The sequence below is a fragment of the Microtus oregoni genome, unplaced genomic scaffold (genome assembly GCF_018167655.1).
Source record: "Microtus oregoni isolate MIOR12 unplaced genomic scaffold, Mior012 000001F_ref0000356, whole genome shotgun sequence".
Lineage (NCBI taxonomy): Eukaryota > Metazoa > Chordata > Mammalia > Rodentia > Cricetidae > Microtus > Microtus oregoni.
Genome location: NW_024543060.1, coordinates 58410886 through 58425522, shown reverse-complemented (window position 1 = coordinate 58425522; position 14637 = coordinate 58410886). Strand labels below are relative to the sequence as shown.

At 44.5% G+C, this 14637-nt stretch overlaps 1 protein-coding gene across 2 annotated transcripts in view; it reads left to right on the top strand.

Moving 5' to 3' along the window:
• The window catches only part of Srgap1 (SLIT-ROBO Rho GTPase activating protein 1), a 283329-nt gene that overhangs the window by 165486 nt on the left and 103206 nt on the right, over nt 1-14637 (top strand). The window lies entirely within an intron of this gene.

Sequence of the window (14637 nt, the reverse complement as noted above, 5' to 3'; positions counted from 1 at the left end):
ATAGAGGTTCAGTTAGACATGTTTTTACTGGTTGGGTGAAATGAGACCTGCTTTCAATTTTTGAATATTGCATTTAAAATGGCCATTCTTAGATGCAAGTTGAGGCTTGCTTTATTATAGGTGCTTTCGTGTCTGCCTTTCTCTTACTTGCTTGGATCTTGCAGGGTTAGGGATTGACCTTTGAGCCACTTTCCCAGATAAGTGCTCTGCTCCTGAGCTGTGTCCTAGGCCTTGCTTTTTCCTTCTCCTCTATGCCCCTCCTCCATTTCAGTTCAGTTGGTTATTTGGTAATGGCACCACACTAAGATTATTGGGGTTTTGTTTTGGGTTTTTTTGCATGATAATATCTTTATGTCCTTCCTTGTAATAAGTTGCTTTATTTGACTTACATTTCATTTAGGGTACTTAAAGGAATAATTTAGTAATAATACTTAAGGTAATAATAATAATACAATAATTTGCTTTATTTGAGTTACAGTTCACTTAGGGTACTGTATATCATTGTAAGAAATTAAATAATATAGAACCGCTTTATTTTTTAAACTACTAATATTTTTCTTAATTTACAATTATTTGTTCCTAAAAAGACAAGTGTGTAAAATGTAATTTGATTAATTACATTTCTCTAATGCTTACCGATTAAGGAAGTTTTTTTAACTAATTAAGCTTTTAAAAAATAAATAACATTTTTATAAAATGCACTAAGGTTTTCTCTTCAGATTTATTTTTATTTGTGTATACATGTGTCCCTCTGAGCACATATTATATATGTACCTGTGCCAGGCGAGTCTAGAAAAGGGGTCAACTCCCCCAGCTGAAGTTGCAGGCTGTTGTGAGCTGCACTGTGGACCTGGGAACTGAATTCAGGTCCTCTGCCAGAGCACCAGTCACTCTTAATTCCTGGGCCATCTCCCAAGACTCTTTTCTAAAATTTTATTTTGGGGGAGGGGTGGGTTTTCAAGATCGGGTTTCTCTGTAGCTTTGGAGCCTGTCCTAGAACTCTCTGTAGACCAGGCTTGGAGATCCGCTTGCCTCTGAGTGCTGGAATTGAAGGCATGTGTCACTGCCACCCGCTGATTTTTGTATCTAGATGATATTGGGGAGTTGTTATATTTTCTGTGAACATAATAACTATGTTTTTATAGAGCACATTTGCTGCATTTTTTATTTTGAATTGAAGAGATGACTTCTGTATGTCAATTTCTCCTTCAGAAACTTTGATCTGCATGCAACCCGCAGAACTTCCATGTTAGCAGGCCTAGCTGTATACCTGGAGTCACATTTAATGTCATGACCAGATAGATCCAAGAGAAGCCTGTTGGGCGGCTTGGACATGTAGTGAGGAGGTGGTGTAACTTCTCCAGTGTCTCCTAGATCCTTCTGTCCACCGGGCTTGAGTATTTAGCAGACCCTGGGAGTTAGATCAAGGCTGCTGACACATGTCCTCAGAAATCTAATCAACATCAATCTGAAGTCTGAAGGTCCTAGGAAAGGTGACTATGAACTGGGTGGCCTTGTCAGTCATTTAACTTCTCAGAGTCAGTGGGATAGATAGAGATAGAGGGGAAAGGCAATGGCATATTATCTGTAGATCTTTTTGAACTCCTAGAAAGAAAATTCACTTTGAAGAGCATGCTCAGTGAAGACCAGAGATCGCCTTCTTCCTCCTCCCACCCATCCCTCACATATGCACACTGCACTACACACACACACACACACACACACACAGGTACAGTCTCACACACAGATACACTCACACACAGACATATACAGGCATATACACACATACACAGATACACACACACACACACAGTCACGCACACTTACTTTTAAAGGAGCTGTTGCTTGGCCTCTTTCTACACTTTATCCTATAGACACACAAATCCTGACTTGTCCAAATGAAATCTATGCATTTTTCATATTCAATTCGTATTAAGAAAGAATGAAAGCATAGGATAGTTGAACAGTGGACCGTGGGTTTAATGATTATGGTTTAACCACTGACCAGTATTTGCTCAGGAACAAATAACCTTCTGGTATCTTATGTAGAATTTTGAACAGCTGATAATGTCATACTGGTCACTAAAGTCAGGGTGTAAAGTACATAACCCCGGGGAATTTGGTTGCTGTTTAATTTCCTAGTCAGATAAATATTCATTTCTCCTTTGCTCACAAACCCTTGAAACTCCCTGGGAGTCGGAGTGAGCATTTGGGAAATGTCTTAACTTATTTGTGAGGAGACTGTTTTAAGCTGCAGTCAGGCTCCTAGTGGGCGACAGTCTCAGCATGTGCCCTGGCTCTGACCTGTTGCTCCCATCACGCTTGGTGATTACTCAGACATTCCAGGAGGCTTTGGCTCATAGCTGTAGCTGCTCAGGGAAACAAAGAAGGATGCTTTATCATCACCCACCCGTTAGACAGAGCTGAATCTAATCCCATACATCCCTAAGGTTGTCTGGGATGCCATAGCGTACAATATAAAGCTCTGATCAATGGATAACGGGCAAGCTACGTAGTGCGTAGAACATGGATCCCTGGAGTTCTGAACAGGAGAGAGGAGATTTTGGTGAAAGACTAACTTCTGAGAGAGGTGTCCTTAGCATCTTGTCGCTGTGCTGACAGACACCTGAGAGAAACACTTGAAAGGGTGGAAGGATTATTCTGGCTCATGGTTTCGCTTGAGTTCGTGGTTGCATGGCTCCATTGCTGTGAGCCTGGGCAAGAGCAGAGCTAGCTTACAGCCTGGTTGCTGGGATGCAGAGAAGGGAGCTCCTGCCTGCACGAGTGAGCTTCCTCTTCCTTCCTCTTTTCCTCGCACAATTTGTTCTGTCACATGATTGCCACCCGCAGTTGGGTAAGCATTCCCACCTGCCTTAGTCATCTCTGGACACACCCTCATCAGCACAGCCAAGGGTTTCCACTCAAGCTGTCAGTCAAGATTGAACCATCTTAGGACGAGGGGTCTTGAAGATGTGCAAGCTGTGTTTGTCCCATCTTGCCTTTATCTGCAAAAACATGGACTCAAAATGGGTTCAAGCCTCTAGTTGGATTTTTAGACTCCGTGAGGGACAAGCCAAAGCCCTCAGTTTGGCCTTGAGTGACAGAGATGCCAGAAATAATAGCAGGAATGCATTAGAAGTTTGTGCTTTCTCCTAAGAGTTTAAAGATTGCAGCACAGGGCTGATATCCAGGAAACCCTTCGGGAACCAGGCTACTTTTAATCTGTTGTTCAGAGAAACTCAATTGCAGCATCTGTCCTTGGAGCTGCAGATAGTTACAGGAACTCTAGCCTCTGTGTTCCTGGAAACAGAACTGAGAGAGGGAAGCACAGGGCCCCAGTTATCAGGAAGACCTGGTGGAAACCCTACATTTTGTTTTCAAGTGTCACTCTTTGGCCAGAACTCAGAATGGTCCCTGGGAGCCTCAAGGACATCTGGCAATTGCAGTCTCTCGTTAGCCAGTTTATTGCTAACCTTTGTCTGTGTCTTTGTTTTATGGGGATTTTGTTCACTTGGAAGAAAAAGGAAGTTACTCATAGCTAGTCATACCTCCCAAAGTGCTAACATTTATTGCAGACTTACTGTGTAGGTACCTGTAATTGTGCTAGCACATTACATGATCTCCTCAGCGTTGCCGGGGTGGTTATCTCATTATCCTGATTCTGTAGTTGTGGAACCTAAGGGCATAGAGAGGCTTGCCCTGGCTTGCCTAGTCTCCAGTGAAGTAGGAACTCAAGCCACATCTGGCTCCGGAGCCTTTGCTGCCTCTTTGTCTCTGTTGCTATAGCCTAGGGAATCATTCTGAAAACAGATAACTAAATGTTATTGTCTCCCCCAAATAAGGATAAATTAATTTATCACCTGCCCATTTGTGCTTTTTTTAATGAATCAGTAGAATTAATGTTGCTTTAATTAAAAATGTAAGGGAAAAAATGAACATGGGGCAGGATGGCAAACTGTACTGCTTAGAAATGTTCATCTAAACAGCAAACAGACAGAACTTAGTCTACCAGAAAGTAAGAGGGTAAACCAGGAGCCTCAAACTCTGTATCTGAGTCTCGGCTGCTAATGTACTTCCCAAGTTGAGCGTTCGACTAAAGATAAAGATCAGAATCAACAGTGTTATTGATAGAAAGGTCAGAAAACAAGCAGTAGTGTGTCATGATGGAACAGCAAAGACCAGACAGGCTGTCAACAGACTTGTGCTGGGACCCCAGCTCCGGTCCTTGTATAGTCCTGAGCAAGCAATTCACCTCTCTGAAAACACAACCAGTGGGGCAGTGAAGCTGCACGTGTGAGTGAGTGTGTATGAGTGTGTGTGTAAGGGAGCGTGCGTGTCTGAGTGTGTGCGTGAGTGTGTGTGTGAGTGACTGTGTGAGTGAGTGTGTGTGTGAGAGTGTGTGTGAGTGACTGTGTGTGTGAGTGTGTGCGTGAGTGTGTGTGTAAGGGAGCATGCGTGTCTGAGTGTGTGCGTGAGTGTGTGTGTGAGTGACTGTGTGTGTGAGTGAGTGTGTGTGTGAGAGTGTGTATATGTGTATGTGTGCGTACGTGTGCGCATGTGTCTATGCACACATGTAAAGTAATCTTGAGACAAGATCTCATGTAGCCCAGGTTGGCGTCAAACTCGTTCTACAGGAGAGGTTGAGACCTTGAATACCTAATAGGAAACAAGTGCTGGGGTAGCAGGTGTGTGTGTCACAAGCTCAGCTTGGTTGACAGTCACAACTGTGGAGAATGAAAACATCCCAGGATCTTCAGTTAGGAAAGCGGAGACACCGGAGCATCAATGGTATAGTTTCTAGTCTGAGTCCAAACGCCTGAGAAAACCTGGAGGGCTGGCCCTGTAGGTCCAATCAGATTCCAAGTGTGAGGACAGAGTTCAGTGCCTCAGCCTCAGGCTGCCACACAGCAAGTAGACTGACCATCTCCCAGCTGTCTCATTCAGTGCAAGCCACGGATGGATTGTGTAAGACCTAGATGTGATGGGAAGGGCAATCTGTTCTACACAGTGTTCTGGCTAAAGGGCTAATTTCAACTAGAAACACTCATCAGACCCAAACCTACAGTGATGTTTAACAAAATAACCAGGTAGCCCGTGACTTTGTCAGGTTGGCACTTAAAATTAGCCACCATAGCATCTAACAAAGCTTCAGAGAAGCAGGGGGGATGGGTGGCTTTTAAATCACAGCCCTCCCTCCTTTGCCTCAGTTTCTTATCTGCAGCGGCAGTCACGATAATACCCTACTCTTAGACTTCCTATAAGGAGTGAGTGTTACTAAGACAATTATTCATTCAAGACTTTTTGACCGTGTTCCTGTGCCAGGCACAGTTCCATACCCTGGAGAGAGAGCCAGGAATGCAAACAGACCACGTTCTAGTGAGAAGATAGAAACAGCAAAGGCAGATGACCGTGCGATACGGTGGCTGAGGTACCAAGAGCATGAAAGTATTCGGGACTGCGGTAAACACCTGCCCGTTCGTGTCGCCCTCACCGTCGTTCTCTTGGTCATCAGTAGGGTATGGATGGTAACCCGCCCTTGTCTGCCTCGCGGATTAGATGTAGAGATCAGGGACAATGTGGCCGATATTGCGGGTGTTTTTATATGTATGCAGATTGTCTTCCTTCTCCACACTGTTTGTGGCCAGGTCAGGCTTTGGAATATTCAAAGCATTTAAGCTCCAAAAAGTTTCAAAGTGTAGAATTTTTAAATATCAGGCTAACACGCTAAATTTGGGTGTTCCAGATTTAGCTGGTTTTGGGGGGTTTTTTTTTGTTTTAGAGTGAATTTTGTTAAAAACAAAAAACAAGGGAGGTAATTTGTGGTGGCGCACAGCTTTAATCCCAGCACTCGTGAGGCAGAGGCAGGCGGATCTCTGTGAGTTTGAGGCCAACCTGGTCTACAGGGCAAGTTTCAGGATAGCCAAGACTGTTTCACAAAGAGACCCTGTCTTGATACTCCACCCCCGGCCAAAAAAAAAGAAAAGAAAACTAAATGAGTAATAACAGGACTGTGCTAGGGAATTGGGCGAGGGAACCTATGACCCAGAGTTAGAGCGAGCATTCAAAACCAGACAGCCTTCAATCTACCCCATAAGGGCTTTGTCCCAATACCAAAGCCTCGAAAGGTGAAATTACATGTTATAAACTTAAGATTTATAATGATTTGTCTTCTGTTAATGTTCCTTTACCTCCCATAGGCTTTGTGGCATTTTACGGGTTTATGTGAACTAATTCTAACAGAGATGAACACAAGCATCAGGATAAATACACATGAACCTGGATGTTAATTTGTATCATTGATCCCGCTCACTTTGCGTATCAGTGGCCTGTGCATGAGTAGCCGTGCTCCAGAAGTGATCCACCCTCAAGTTTTGTTAAATCACCAGGAAGAGAACTGAGCAAACGAGGTGATACCCAGCCTGAGTTCAGGCGGACTCATCACGATGCTGATTTCACATAGCAGTCCCATGACGTGGGCAGACCAAGGCTCAGTTTTACAAGTAGGGACTGAGACAGAATAATTAGCGCGGTCACACAGACAGTAAATGACTCATCCAAAATCTAATCCCAGCTTTATCCAAAACCCATCAATCCCCACTGGACCACTCTGCCTTAGGGAGGATGCCGGAGAAGCAGAGGGAGAAACTGTCTGTGTGTGTGTGTGTGTGTGCGCGCGCGCGCACACACACACGCGTACATTTGTGTCTGACCAACCCGAGGAACAGAGGAATTCAGAGGTAAAACATTTTTTTACTTTTAAAACCTTGATAGAGCTTCTAAAACTATTTTGTGGGTTACTGAGCTGGTAGATAAATTCCTTTGTCTGTTCAACTTTAGTGTTAGTGTGTGTCCACTTAGGGAATCTTAAAAACATTGTCTTTCATTTAGCTTGAGCATGGTACTGTCCATGCTGTCTGTCAAATGTGTGTTTGTTCAGATAGTGATTATTGCTGAGATCCACTGTCTTGATCCATTCACCTCTGTTTCTTCCTTCTTTGAATCCTTTTTGTCCGGAAACATAAATGGCAGATAGACACTGTCCTAGACAGCATCCCAGAGGCTCTCAGGAACTCACACAGGGAGTAGCTGTTAGAGACACTTATGAGAACAGTGTCCACCCTGGCCTTTACATGTATTTGAAGCACATAGCCCTTGAAAAATGTTAAAATACAAAGACTCATCATTGTGTTATCAGGAATAAGGAAGATGGTGCTGTTATTTTGAGTCTTTGGAAACTTGGCCTCAAAACTGTGAAAGGAAGCCTCCCATTGGTTTTATAAGCTTACAAACCTGGAGCCAACAGACTCCCGAGGAAGCATGCCCCAGGCAATGTTAGAGGTTCCCAAAAAGATGTTTTTCAGAGAGCCTCAAAGAACTTTTTTTTTCCCCATGCAGTGTTTCTTTTACCTCCGGGCATTTTGAATACTTGGAATAGATTTCTATAATGAAAATGGAAATTCATTCCTTTGAGATGAACTACAAAAGAAAGGGCTGAGCCCCGGAGTAAAACCTGAACAGACGGAAATAAGGAGAAATATCAATATCTCCCACCTGGAAACCCTTGTTGGAATACCACATTCCCAGTGAAGGGACCTAGAAAGATTTTCCCAAAGCAGCCTGTTTAGAGATCATGGACAACAAACTCTTTCCGATGTGTCTGTCCCTCGCTTTGTTACCTGAGTGGAAACAGAAAGGTGTTGGTATGATACGGCTTTTGGTCAACAACCCCAGAGTTGACTTTCGGGGGAGGTAAGCAAACCTTCCCAAAGAAGTTCACATCTCGCGGATCCCCGATGCCCGTCTGGGAACAGCTCTACAGGGGTCCTATTTAGGGTCCTCTGTGAGCTAATGATGCTCAGTCCCCGCTTCATTCCTGCCCTGTAGTAATAAGGGCGGCGGGGCTGCGTCCCCAGCACCCCAGCCGCCCGCATGGCTAGCTTAGCTTATGCCCCGAAATAACAACACACAAACTGTATTCATTTAAACACTGCTTGGCCCATTCTCTTCTAGGCTAATTCTCACATATTAATTTAGCCCATTTCTAATCATCTGTGCATGGCACCCCAAGGTGCGCTTACCAGGAAGATTCTAGCCTATGTCCATCCTGGGTCGGAGCTTCATCCCGGGAGTGGGGCATGGCGTCTCTCTCAGGCGTCTGCTCCCGAGAGGAGAGCTGTGGAGTCTGAGCTCACTTCCTCTTCCTCCCAGCGTTCTGTTCTGTTTACTCCTCCCACCTATCCTCTAACCAATAAAATGGGCCAAGGCAGTTCCTTTATTAGCCAATGACCTTCCTCCATCACTGCCCAGATTTTTCGTGTATTAATATGATTTGAAAATGGCTTTTGATTGGTGCTTCTCAACCACAGATACACAGACACAGCTGTGGCAGTCTACGCGAGCAATGAGAACTTGCTTTCCCCAAAACTATTTGGCTTGGAGGTGAAAAAGAAAGTGCATGTTTTCCTAAAAAAAAAAAAAAATTAAAATAAATAAAAAATCAAACACTAAAAAAATGTTTCATAATTAGAATGTTCGCCAACAACAAAGTATTTTACCCAAACTGTTATATTCTGAAACATAGAATTATGGCTTTTGAATTATTAGAATCTATCAATGACAGACATCTTAATTAGATTATTTTTATTGGGTACCTAAGCTGTTGAGCTTTGCTTGCCATTGTTCTTCAAACCTATATATGTATATACATAATATATTATGTATATTAATATATTTAGTGCTAATTAGAACATAGAACTATAGTTGAACTTTTCTGTGGGCCACCAGCTCACAAATAATAGCATGGAGGCTTCTGATTAATTATGAAAGCTTGGACTTAGCTTTATCTCAACTAGCTCTTATAACTTAAATTAACTTGCGTCTGTTGATCTACGTTCTGCCTCATGGTCCATATACCTCTCCTCCGTTCTGTACGTCTGACTTGTTTCAGAGTCCGTCCTCTCCTCGGAAGTCACACCTATTCCTTCCTACCTAGCTATTGGCCATTCAGCCCTTTATTTGACCAATCACAGTGACACATCTTCACACAGTGTAGATAAACATTCTGAAACATAGAATAAACCCTTTTCCTCAATTTTTTTTATCTGAAAAAAAAAATGGACAAGAAAGGATTCTCAGTAGAAAGAAAACAACTCACCGGACAGTGGTGGAAGCGCACGCCTTTAATCCCAGCACTCGGGAGGCAGAGGCAGGCTGAGTTCGAGGCCACCCTGGTCTACAAGAGCTAGTTCCAGGACAGGCTCCAAAGCTACACAGAGACATCCTGTCTCAAAAAAAAATCAAAAAAAAAAAAAACAAGAAAGAAAGAAAGACCAAGCAAATCAAGATCTAAGTCAATTACATCTGGTGAGCCATTTCAACCTACCTAAGTGCACCTGGTTTCTGACCCATGTGACATTCTGGATTTAAAATGCCTTGGGTTAATAGAACTTGAGTACTAAATTGATCTCTAGCAATGACCGACTAAATCTGCTCATGTTGGGAGTGATTCACCAAACCCAGGTGATATCTCACTCAAGCCCCAGAACTAATTCACGGCCAGGCTGGAAATGAAACCGGGGCTTGAATTCCGACTAGCGCATAGCTTCCTGTGAGGTGTGGGCCAGCTCAGAGGCTTGCAGAGTGGCAGCTGTACACAGCACCATTGTAATAGCAGGTAGCCTTCCTCCTGGCTCTGGTCAGAACCATTTACATAATTAGTTCTTTAAACTCTTGTGGCAGGCAGCCAAGGCAGAGAGACAGAAGTACTTTGCCCACGATGACAGGAAGTCTCAGAGCAGACTGACTGCCCATTTAGCCCACATGCTGTACCTTTTCATTAGCGATGATACAGCCAAGCAGAGCATCACAGTTGGCCACCACATCCATGTGGAGGCAACCAACCATGGACCAAAAACGGTCCAGAACCTGGCATCTCTACTGGACATTTATGGACCTTGTGTTCTTGTCACGGTTCTCTGGGTAACAGTGTAGTAACTATGTACCCAACATTTGCTTTGCACTGGTTAGTGGAAAGAATCTAGAGATAACTTAAAATACATGGGAGGGGATACAAAGATTCTGTGCCAGTGCTATGCCCTTTAAAGGAAAGGACTTGGGCATCCAGATTTTGTGAGGCATTGTGGAACCTGTCCCCTGGAGATGCTGAAGGACTCCTGTAGCACAGTTTCTAATTGGCCTTAATAAAGACCCAGAGTCAGATATTAGGGGTGAAAGCTGAAAGATCAGAGAAGCAGAGCAGCCAGTCACTAGTTCTTAGTTCCACGAAATCCTCAGAAGCAAGGGGCCAAGATCCTGTCTAACAATCCCCAGACTGAATGCCTTGAGCTCCTATCTCCTCCCGCCTTATATTTCTCTCTCTACCCAGCCATATCCCTTCCTATCTCTGCCTCCCTATTGCTGGGATTAAATGTGTGTGGCTCCCAAGTACTGGCATTAAAGGTGTGAGCCACTACCGCCTGGCTCTGTTTCTCTTTTAGACTTGATCAAATCTTGTATAGCTCAGGGTGGCCTTGAACTCACAGAGAATGTCTGCCTCTGCCTCCCCCGTTATGGAATTAAAGGTGTGCACCACCATTGCCTGGCCTCTATGGCTAACTAGTTGACTTCACCTCACACTCTGATCTTCAGACAGACTTTATTTGTGAGATCACAAACAACATTTCACCACAGACTACCATTTTACACCGAAAGATGGGCGATGTCCACAGAGCTCGGTGATATAAAGAAAGGCCTGCAGTGAGGACTAAGAAGAGCCACAGTCATTCATTAATGGGGGAGATAAGATACAGTAGCCGTTGAAGGGAGCAGCAGGGTCAAAGCGCAGAGTTGGGAAAAGCCAAGTTCCATGCGTGGGATCCGCCCCCCAGTCACATCTGGGAAGGTCAGTGGCTGGACGGTTTCAAGACAGTTACTAAAAGGAGATTGTACAACAAACAAAACTATAGGTGAGGTCTGGGAAAATGGCTCAGTGGGGAAAGTGGTTGCCACACAAGCATGAAGGCCTGAATGTGGTCTCCCAGCACCCACATGAGACACGGAACCCTCTGCCTGTAATTCCAGCTCTGAGCAGAGGAGTCAGGAGGCCTAGGGCTTGCTGAGCCACCAACCTCGTAAATATTCCTGCTGGGGATTCAGTAAGAGAGCGTGGGGGGTGGGGAGGGGGAGAGAGAGAGAAGGGGGGGAAGGGAAAGGAAAGGAAGGAAAGGGAAAAGGAAAGGGTACAGAGAGATTAGGAAGACAACTGGCACTGGCCACTGGCCTCCACACACATCCACATGAGCACACACACATATAGAATTTTAAAACAAAAAATGGTTAAGTTCCAATCAAAAGCAGGATGAAAACTCAAAAGGTTTTCCTGCTCAGACTAACAAAGGGCTGTGCTTTCTTCTTTCCTTTTGTCTTCTACACCAGCCTAGCATTCAGTTTGAGATTTGGGGAAGAGGTGTCAAATTTCAGACTACTGTTCATTAAAAGAAAAGGATTCCCTTGTGGCATTTCCACATTAGTTAAAGTCGCAGTGCTGGGGTGACTTCCAGATCCCCAAGTGTTTTATGTGCTCAGTCAGGCATCTCGTCTCTAACCCGTCCTCACTCAGATGCCTGGCACACCCACACAGCAGAGGAGGTCTGAGAGAGCTGTATAAGTGGCAGGCGACACTGAGATTCTAGTGTATTTGGTGGCCTTCCCTTCAACATCTCCAGCTGCACAAAACGCGTTGCTCATTTGTTTCCCTCCTGCCCCCACTGTTCAGGGGGGGGGGGGGGGGCTGGTAGAGGTATCTTCCCTCTACAAACAATAGGCTGAGCTTGTATTCTAGTGCCTCTGAGAGCCTCAGATGAAAGCCCTTGTCCATGCAGGAACTTTCTGAATGGCTCTCCCTGTTTATCACTGACTTGTGAGGCAAGGGTTAAGTCTCTCTGTAGGCCAGTTTCTTTGATCCATAAAACAAAACAACACAACAACAGAAAGATCTCTTTGCTCCCCAGCCTCCCCCAGGTGTGTAGGAATATATAAGTGAGCATTGCCTGGGTTAGGGCTCTGTGGAACTGTAATATAGGTACTGTGACTGAGTTTGCTCAGCCTGCTGTAACAAGACTCTAGGGGCTCAGAAACGACAGAAATTCATTTCTCACAGCTTGGGGGCTGAGGACAGTACAAGATCATGACAGACACAGGCTTCACTGTCTGGCTAGTGCCTCCTGGCCTTTTCTAGCTTAGAGCTCCTCTCTGTTTCCTCACGTGGTGGGCAGGGCCAGTCTAAGACCTCTTTAGTAGGCAGCGATCCATTTATGACAGCCCCGCCCCCATGACTTAATCGCTCCAGTTTGTCCACCTAATCCCATGACCCGTGGGAGTAGGGTTCTAAAATCTGAGTGAGTTTCCGGGAGTCAACAGTCATGCCCCAGCAGAAAGGAAAGAACGATGAAATGTTTTATTAATCACAATAACAATTTGTTAAGCATCCACTATGCTGGCTACAATTTTGAGGGCTTTGGGCTGTATTTATTTGTTTTGTAGCCACAACAGCCTTCTCTTTATCTTATTCCTGGGATAGAGGTGCCAAAGCTAAGAGGCAAGACTAAGCTTTGGACTTGGCAGCCTGTTTTCTGAGCTTGATTACCTAAGTCACTCAGAAATAAAACGCACTGTCTTTAAGACAGTATGCTTGTTTTTACAGAGGGTATCTGTCTTAGGGTTTCAGTTGCTACGATGAAGCACCAGGCCCAAAAAGCAAGTTGGAGAGGAAAGGGTTTATTAGGCTTACACTTCAGCATTGCTGTTCCTTATCAAAGAAAGGCAGGACAGGAACTCAGACAAGGCAGGATCCCAGAGGCAGGAGCTGACGAAGAGGCGGTAGAGGGAAGCTGCTTACTGGCTTGTTTCCCCTGGCCTGCTCAGCTCACCTTATAGAACCCAGAACCACCAACCCAGGAACAGCACCACCCTCCATGGGCTGGACCCTCCCCCACTGATTGCTAATTGAGAAAATGCCTACAGCTGGATCTCATGGAGGCATTTCCTCAGCTGAGGCTCCTTCCTCTCTGATGACTCTAGCTTGTGTCAAGTTGACACACAAAAGCAACCAGTACAGTATCTTTACTGTAAGTCCGTGCAAAGAGGCTGTGATTTGTAATATCTCTGGGCGTAGAGAATACAAGTATTTGCCATCCGTCCAAAACCCCAGAATCTGTGCCCGAAGTCAGTTAAATGGAAGGTAATTGAAGTGTTTCTCCCTCAGTCAGCTCTAGAACTGTTACAGGGTTCTTTGTCACCTGCATATCATGTGCACAGATTGGCTTGCAGGGGAGGACTCTCAGCAAACTTGGAAGTCCTGGGAGCAACAATGGCTGCACAGTCCTGAAGGCGCTGAAGCAGGCTGGTGGGATATTCCTCTGTATGGTGTTAGGTGCTGGGCTTCATAGATGCCAACCTTCCAGAGACCTCCCGAAGACACCCAGCACCTTCCTCTAGTGATAAAGGACGGGTGGGAAGGACATTCCACAAAGAAGGGACGCGTGAGCGAAAGCACACTGCCCTGGAATGGAACTCCGTGCCCTTACGGCATTGTAAGGATGTTGGCCAGTTTGTGATTTAAAAATGAATGTTGAATAAGCTGGACTTTTTAAGAAATCTAGGCCCACCCCTTTGCTCATCTATGGTGAAATATACATAAGAAGCAAGATAGGAGAATAATCTTGGAGAGTTTACTAGGTAAAAGTTTATTGGCAGTTCATATGAGAAGTCTCTGATAGTTCTGAAGTAAGTACCTCTTTTAGCATTATACTCGCTAAATTATTTTATTGTACTTATGAAAAATTACCTTATGTGCTAAAAAAACCAGCAGAAACAAGAATACATCACATGTTGTTGTATATGTGCTACATAACATATGTCACACGATGAAGTGATATATTAATGAAGTCATTGGACAAGGATTCTCTGGTGACAGAAGGGGCGGGAGCAGTCTTTGCTGAGTACGCTTGCTCATCAGGAGTCCCTTCATGGCCAGTAACGCTTGGCCATGACTCCAAGCTTTAAATTAGAAATTGCCTCTAAAAGCTGTTGAAAAAGCTCAGATTAAGATTAATTTGTACAGTTTTCCCTCATTACAAATAGAAGCATTTGCTTTTTAATGAGGCATAAAATAATTTATCCTTCATAAGCCAAATTACCCATTTTCCACTAAACAGTTTTATTAAAGTAGCAAAGTCTTATAAACCAATTGTAATTAATATTAACACTTTGAAATTATTGTTCAGTTTAGCATTTTGAACATGACAAACGCCCCCCTTGAACTCAAATGTAGAAGTCGAAACAGAAGCCCATTGCGTCTCTGTATATCAGCCCCACGCTGCCAAAGAATTCTGGGCTTTCCTCCCTAATGAGTCCTTGATGATTGATCAATAATCAGTTTGGGAGCTAATTAAAGTCACTAGGATGATAGATATCCCCGAGTAAGGTTCATCAATACAGCAATGAGCAAGACAGCCTGCAGGGAGGAGGCATTGTTCATTTCTGGGTGTGTTCTGTGAGACGAAGCAGATGGGATGAGTTACCAGAGCCCTCAGAGGGTTCCAGAGAAACCCCGTACCCCCAGCACAGTGTGGTGGTCTG